Genomic DNA, 8,342 nt, shown 5'->3' with positions numbered 1-8,342 from the left:
ATCGCACCTTCCTATTTCGTCAAAACGTCCAAGAACTTCAGGTTAGTCCACAAATGTCTAGATCGAGAAGTTATCAAGGTTTTCGTGTGTTAGCGACGTTTTGTGTTGATCCTTGGATTCTTACCTTCAACAGCATTATCTGGTTAAGTTCCAGAGTGAAAGCGGCCAAGATTGGTGTTCGAATCGGAGTTTCAAGAAAACGTGATTTTCGGTAAGAACTCGTGTTTTTCCCGAATTCGAACTCAAATGTTAAGATTTGTGATTATTAGAAAATTGTTTCGAAGGAGTATAGGAGATCTACAAGGTTCGTGAAGAAAATTTCTTGAATCGAATTACAGATTGGAAGAAAAAAAAATTGGAAGAAAATAGATCGAAACGTAAAAGAGGCTAACATTGGAAAAATTGAAAACACGCAAGAGAGAGGGAGGAGATGCCGCCACGCGTCGGCCAGCGTACGGACGCAGTGGAAACGGTGATCGACACGGTGAGGTGCATCCTCACCCGGCAGCGGACACGCGTCAGGCACGAGGATTCGAGCTGGCCCGACTCGGCACTGCACGAGAATCGCTCCGTCCGTAAACTGCCCCGACCCGATGCCTCTGACCCACGATTGCTCGGGAAGCTACGCGTGGGCACGCACATGTAGGATCTGCGCGTAGAAACCTCCAGGGCGCGTGTAGGCACGTGAGTCACTGTTTTTCTTTCCGTTCGGTCTCTGTTTGCTTGTTTTTCGACCCGATTTTGATACTGACCCTATTATTATGTTAATTAGGACTTGTCAAGGAAATTCCAGAATTTTTGGAATCCTTTCCATCAAGAAAACTCACTCGGGAAGGCACGCGTCAACCAAGTAAGTAACCATTTGGATTCCCATGAACAGTACTTGTAGGAACCGCTAGGAACGAGCATGCATGCTACCACCCATAAACTTAGCTAGCTAGAACTAGCATATTTGTATGAAAACTGCGAAAATGAAATGATTAAGGAAAGCTAGATATGAAATGTTTATTAAATCTGTTTTGATTGAGATTCTGAAAAAGTATGATGCATGAGGAGGATGGGAAACTTGTGAAATCTACGCTCCGGGTGAAGATGGACGTTATCTTCCCGTTGAGCATGTTTGTTAATATTGCATGAACTGTTGCGTGTGAACTCTTATGCATGATGATTGCTTGTGTTATCTTTCTTGTTGAATAGGAAGGAATTATGAGCGTGGATTAGGGTGCTTGTGATTAAGTAGGCTAGACGAGATCCTAGAATGGGAAACCTCTAGAACACCGTGCATATGGACCCGCGAAATGATTACTGGTAGGTCCAGAGCCCAGAATTCCAAACCCGATAGGTTTGTGAGACCAGACACGAGAATCCTAGAGATGCATGAATCCAAGTCTAAGCCACCAAGTTTTACCCTAAAAAGAATAGTAGGTCACCACAGTAACGGTAAGTAGCCCACTAGAGTTGAGAAGTGTGGATAGTATCATCAGAACCTCCACTTCTCTCTCTGCTCCGATACTGTACCGTCGAGACAGAGCTCCGGTACGAAGATCGTTGAGCTTGGCAGATCCAGATAGGGAAGTGTGATAGGTGGCCAGACCTAGTGGTGATAGCTAAGAGGTCTTCTGAACACGACTCCTGGGCCGTAGAAACCCGTCCCTGAGTAGGGGACGTGGAGCCACATAGGACGACTCAGTAGCTAACCGGCACACAGGGGGTCACACCCCGAATTTAGTGGATGTATGGTCCCGTGTGAGGGTTGTCAGCTAACCTTCACGGATGATGTTCAGAGAGAGACATGTATTCAGATCCAGCTATACGATCCCCTTAGATTTACTTATGACGTCGCGCCTCACCTCAGGACACTAATCATTTCACTATATAAGATGGGCAAGCCTCCTAAGATACAGAAAAGAGAGTTGTAGCTTAGATCACTCTCCTTAGAAACCCGAGAAAGACCGTGGATACCTACCAAGATAAGGATGCGAAAAGAGCTCACAAGTAGGCTGCTTACTGAGTATTTTTATACTCATTTCTTTCTACTCTTTTGGTTTTTTCAGGTGAGTGATGTCATGGTTCGAGCGGGAATGCGTGCTGAATCTTAATGCCACAGAGGAGTGTCCCGGGGCGTCTAGGAGTCTATGCATATTTTTGTTTAGATCTGTCATGCATTGTTTTGTAAGCTATTTACATACTTTTCATAGAACTCATAAACTACTTGAACACCTTGTTTTGGATTTCAAACTTTCTACACAATTGCTAAAGTGTTTTTTTGTAATTTCGTCTTGTCTATTTGCTTTTACATGATTTCGTTGCATAGTCTGTTGGTCCAGCTTTTGATTTCGAGATTCAAATTTTGGGCTGTGATACTTCCTCTTATAAAACCCTAAAGCGTATGTTACACCCTATTGCCATTAAAACTTTGATATCTTCAACACTGGTAGATGAGAAGTTTATGTTAATTTATGCTTCGTTTTCCAAGCGATGCCTCCTCTTAATCTATGAATATTCAGCGAACCATTTAAAACTATTGTTTTATGAACAACATAACAACCTAATTTATGAACATTCAGTGCACGATTTCAAATTATGTTTTATGAACAACAACATTTAAAACTATTGTTTTATGAACAACATAACAACATAATTTATGAACATTCAGTGCACGATTTCAAATTATGTTTTATGAACAACAACACATACAACAACTCTAACACCATCAACAAATTAACTCTACCATCATCAACAAATTTATTTCCATGTCACAATAATATCTTCAAATACGTTAAAGTCATCATTTTAGTTCATGAGAAAAAAATGCTAATATTCAAGATTTCATATGCAAACATACATACATATATACGTACGATACATACGTATATTAATGTTCTCATTTTACTAAGAAAAATACTAATGTTCAAGATCTCATATATACATAGGTAGGTATATACATATGAAAGTTTGTATATCTATTGGACATATAATATAAATTTGTATTTAATTATTATTATTGTTTGTAGTATACTTCAATTAGCATAAAAATGAACATTTAAAGATTAATTAGATACCAATTTCAAAATAAAATAAATAATAAGAATAACAACATCTTCTAGATGGACTGGATGCCGACCCCACAGTGACACGATGTCACCAAGGCCTTGTGACTAATGATGTAATATAAAGAAGAGGCAGAAAGGTCCAAACGAATGAAGTGTTAAGCTAATTGATATATAGCATAGAAATTGGGTACAAAGGCAAAGACGAAAGCATTCACCTGCAAACTAGTGGAGGGTACTGAAGACGGAGACGGAGTTGGCCGTGAGACAAGAAGCCGCTTGGCGTCAATGGAGAAAGCTGGAGGTCCTGAGACATAGCTCTTCCTGCCGCAAATCATTGTACTGAGAGTCGGCAAGTATTGCGGGAGAGAGAATCGGCAAGTATGCTGGTGAGTCCCTCTTCCAAGCGTGGAGGCTTCCTCTTCGGCCCTAAATTACCTGTGAAGACCAGCCATACCCACACACAAAAGAAATATATATTTGCCCCGTAAATCACTTGTGAAGACCAGCCCAGCCCACAAAAATAAATAAATAAATAAAAGGAATAAAATAAAAAATAGAGTTGAGTCCACAGCTCTAGCCACCCATCGTGCTTCTGTCCTGCTTTCTCTGTGCATGCAGTCGGAGGATCGCCGCCACCGCTCAGTTGTCAACGTCCTCTTTTGTCTACATTTTCTTTTTCTTCCTTCCTCCTCTGTGTCACCGCAACCACCCATTGACCGCCATGAGCACGGTAGCTCATCGTCGTCGCCAACGTCGAAAATAGTGAACAATTAGTTTCGTGAGGCTTGATATTTTAGTCCAATCTCGATTCTTGATTCGATTTATCACTGATAATTATCTCTAACTTTCAATAGTAAGGTATGACGTCAAAGCAGCAACCAACGCCTGTGATGGAAATTAGGGGTTGGTATGATATTTCTAGTTGCAATGAGGGAAAACAAGGGACTTTTTATTGAAACTAAATTGTTTTGTTTTCTAAAGTACTTTTACATGTGTATGCAATTATATGAATTCTTATATGGATGTTGTTTATTGTCATGATGATTGATTATGAAAATAATTGTTTTCGGGCGGCATTTGTGCCTGTTATGATTTTTGAATGAAATAAATGTGCATATCGGGTATCCCAACCACTATGTATCACATGGGTGATTGCTAAAATTTATAAATGTGGTAAGGGTTATACGTTGCGTGTATCGGGTAACCAACCACTGTTGTGTTGGATTTATGCCCCAAATCCTCGTAATTGTTTATTTAGTTTTTTACAGTAATTTTTATTATTTTATTTGTAACCATTGTATGAAAATCCAAGGTTATTAATATAATCTTGAATACTATATGGTTGACATATAAAAAGATCGTGTTCAAGTTATAACCTAAAGGGTCTATAGTATATGAATAAGGTTGGATGCATTATCCTGGTAACACTATTGATACGACCCACTTTGTAATGGGTACAAATGATTTGATCCAAATTGTTCATGTGGATACATGTAAGTGGGGGTACCCTCTATACAAAGAGTTTGTATAAGATTGAACCAAGAAATATTTAATCTCTCTATAAATCCGTTAATTGAGAATATTAATATTTCACATGATGATTATATGCGACTTGATCTTAATCCTAAGTGAGTCATGAACTCCTGCTCGTGAGGGCTTGTTTTTTTATTTACATGGGTGAGAATGACTCTTTTCGCCGATTCAATATCATGACCAAATAGGGAGTTGGAAACATAATATCATGAGATGGAATTCACTATTTCTATATAACGAAAGTAGATGAGTTGTTCTCTTAATTACTTGTAACGACTCAAAATTTTCTACTTAATTTAAGGTCACTACTGTATACAAATTATAAACATTGAATGCAGAAATACTCCATTTAAACTTTCATAAAACATAACCTTCAACTTCAAACACTGTCATGTACTTACGTGTTTTGAAAACACTTTTAAAAACAACACAACAAAAGACTAAATAAAATAAATAAACGTTTAAATAAAAAAAAACATCCTATTCTCGCTTAAGTCTAAGAAAATAATACGACTACCCTATGCATGTGTCATGGTCTCGAGTTGTGATGTCGTCGTCAATCGTACGGGAATATCTTGCCTTAACCTAAAATAAAGGAAGCACGTGGCTTGAGTATTTTAAGAAATACTCGATAAGTAAACCCATTATTGAGGGAATGCAAGAACATGTGAATGCAATGACGAGACCTATCATATAGACTATTTTTCTGCACTATTCTAATGGGCAACTAGGATGTGTACCATATACTATACACACAGCCCATACATGCAAGTATGGCCCCTTTTCTTGTCGGGCGAGCCTTCTCTGGTAGATCAACTTTTTTCGGGCACTCATTAGAATTAGTAACCGTCATGACAGCATTATGTAAAACATAACGATACTTCACCTACCTAATGGATGTATGCATTTGTACCCTCGTAAGGGAGTAGGGGTATCCCCCAATGCATGAGGACACGTAATGCATGAGGTCCCAACATTTTTCCATTTTTATTGTCATTTAATACAATCTCGCTAGCGTTCTGTACATATCATATCATCTTTCATTTCATTTCACATACCGTTCATCATTCATATCATATCGTTTCTCATTCTTCAGTTCTCATATCAAACATAATTTTAACGGTGTTATATTTCATGTCATTTATTGTGTTTTCATGTCATTCAAATTATGCTGTATACACACAATTTAGGAGACATAACATAACGTCCCATGTTTTTAACATAACATTTCACCATATACATATCATACCATAACATATTGCATCACAATATATCATATCATAAACAAGTTAATCTATCACATATCTCGTACCAAAACATATTTCATATCATTTTCATATCATATTATATATATATACATCATAATCATATCATATTGTAAACACTTTGTGGTCATATAGTTCCCTAACTTATCATAGCCTTAACGTTCTTATATCTATATCAGTCATGTCGTTACCTGAACGTACCTTAATCAATCATCATAGGAACGTATCCTAACGGTATCGTTCTATCAATCTATCACACACCTATCCCTCTCTACCCATATCCCTTTCTACCCATATCCCTTTCTACCCATAACCTAACTGTATTCTTTTATCAATCTCTCATATCCATAGTATTTCGGTATGTAACTTAACCTTAACGTTTCATGAACGTATCTTACTCCTATCGCTACATTTCGTTTTGTGCATCCTTCTCGTATCCTATCTCAAACATATCATTGAACACATCGTACCGTAATTATTATCATACAATTCACATATTATAACATATACATAACATATTATAAGCATATCGATCCACAAACAATTCACACATATCAATATATATGACACGTGTCGAACCACGAGGCACGTGTCAACATCAAATATAACCATGCCGATAGTAAGACCACTTACCTAGTTAGCTTAAGTTGTTGCCACCAATTTATCCTTAAGAAAGTTCGATTTTGTCTTGTATCCAAGTCAACCTATATGAACTATGCCATCAATTTCAATTTCAATTTTCTAAATTTTACAATGGTCCATGTGTTGGACTTCATGTGAGCATTATAGACTTTATGAGTAGAGTTTTGGAATGTTGTAGGGGTGTACACCTAACCCAAAAACCCAAGATCCCAACCCGACCCAACCCAAAATATAAGGGTTGGGTTGGGTTGTATTGGATTTTGGGTTTGGGTTGGGTCTATTTTTTTTAACCCGATCTGATTTGGGTTGGGTTCGAGTACCAAAAGAAAATGATTGGGTCAACCTGGCCCAACTCGAAAATATTAAAAAAAAGAAATTAAGGCCCAAAGTCAAAGCCCAATCTACAATCTTATCTGGTCTCTAACCAAATCCCAAGCTCAAGCCCAAACCTACACTTCAAAACCCAATAATTACTCCAAAGAAATTTCTCTCTCCCTCCGTGCTCCAGATCCTAGGTAGTAGGCACCCTCCCTCTCTCCATCCTTTTGCTCGAGGGAAATGCCTCCATCTCTGCTCTCTGCGTCCTTGAAGGGAAATGAAGGTTTAAAATCATGTTATTTTAAATTTCTACATAAATACATCTGCTCTCTCCACTACCTCTCTACTCTCAGCCATTTCTACCTCTCTGGGTCATTTTTACCTGTCAGCTCAAGTTTACATAAAAATGTAAATATGCATTTAATTGTAAAAACATGTGTTAATTGTATTAAGCTAGGATGACTGAGCTCATGTAAATTGTAAGGGCTCAAGTCATTAAGCGTAGGAATGGTATCAGAGCCAACATTTTTGTGAGGGAAGAGGAGTTACTCGATCTTTAAAAACGGCGTTGCAGAAACCAGGAGGATGATAAGAAAAATTCGGATGAATTTGGAGTATGTGATAGCTGAGCGAATAGCCCTTGTGTTCCAGGTGGTAAGACGCGGGAAGCGCAGTAAGTCCGTTGGCAAGCTTGGGTGTTTAGTCATATGAAAAATTCTAAAGAAAATCTTATCTACAACCTGACACCTTTATCAAAGACAAAACAAAGATTGACAACTTGTCAGCCACACAGTGAAGGCTCACATGTGAATTATTAGTGTTTGTAAATTATTAGTCTTTTAAATTATTAGTTTATTATATCTTTTCTTACTTTTAGGAAAACAGATCTTGCAAGGGTCCTGTCCTCCTAGATTCGATCTTATCTCTTAGATGGCGTTTTTCAAATTTACGTTCAAATTCGAAGTCTATAAAAGGACTTCATTAATGTAAAGAGAGCATCGATCGGCCGATAGCTCTCTCTTGATTATCAATTGAAGAATTCAGAGAAAAATCATTCTACTCTATCTCTTATCTTACCTATCTCTTTATGAACGAATTTCTGAGAAAGCTAAGAAAATCAAACCATTTCAAATGTTCTACCGATGAAGAAGAAAGTTCAAATGAGCATAAAAGGAGAGAAAATCTCACAATCTCAAATACGGTCAATCAAGAATATCAGATCGCGAAGATCGAAGATCAACTCCAAAATTGGACTATTCCAAAGGTAGATCCTAAAACTATCTACCAAATTTCAACCTTCAATTTTGCTCAAAGATCATGCATCAAATTCTCAGATAAAAATATCCCAATTCACATCTGAATCTTTTTTCAAGATCCCTTATACTCCAACACCGTGAAGAATTTAATTATCTTCACGTCGGTCTTGTCCAAGTCGCTGTAAAACCATTGTTCAGACTTGGGTTAGATATCGCAGTCCTTATCTCCTTACGAGATAAGAGACATGAAGATTTCTCAAATTCTTTATTAGGAA

General features: G+C 37.7%; 1 long non-coding RNA gene across 1 annotated transcript; it reads left to right on the top strand.

The window, feature by feature from the left end:
- The first annotated feature begins 302 nt into the window (after nt 1-302).
- On the top strand, nt 303-2,272 carry LOC111436611. The gene is made up of 3 exons (XR_002709288.1): nt 303-684; nt 773-850; nt 2,055-2,272. It is a non-coding gene; the product is annotated as an uncharacterized LOC111436611 (long non-coding RNA).
- Nucleotides 2,273-8,342: the final 6,070 nt, after the last annotated feature.

The sequence above is a fragment of the Cucurbita moschata genome, unplaced genomic scaffold (genome assembly GCF_002738365.1).
Source record: "Cucurbita moschata cultivar Rifu unplaced genomic scaffold, Cmos_1.0 Cmo_Scf00057, whole genome shotgun sequence".
NCBI lineage: Eukaryota > Viridiplantae > Streptophyta > Magnoliopsida > Cucurbitales > Cucurbitaceae > Cucurbita > Cucurbita moschata.
Note: the sequence above shows the minus strand (reverse complement) of the source record. Positions and strands in the feature narration are given on the sequence as shown.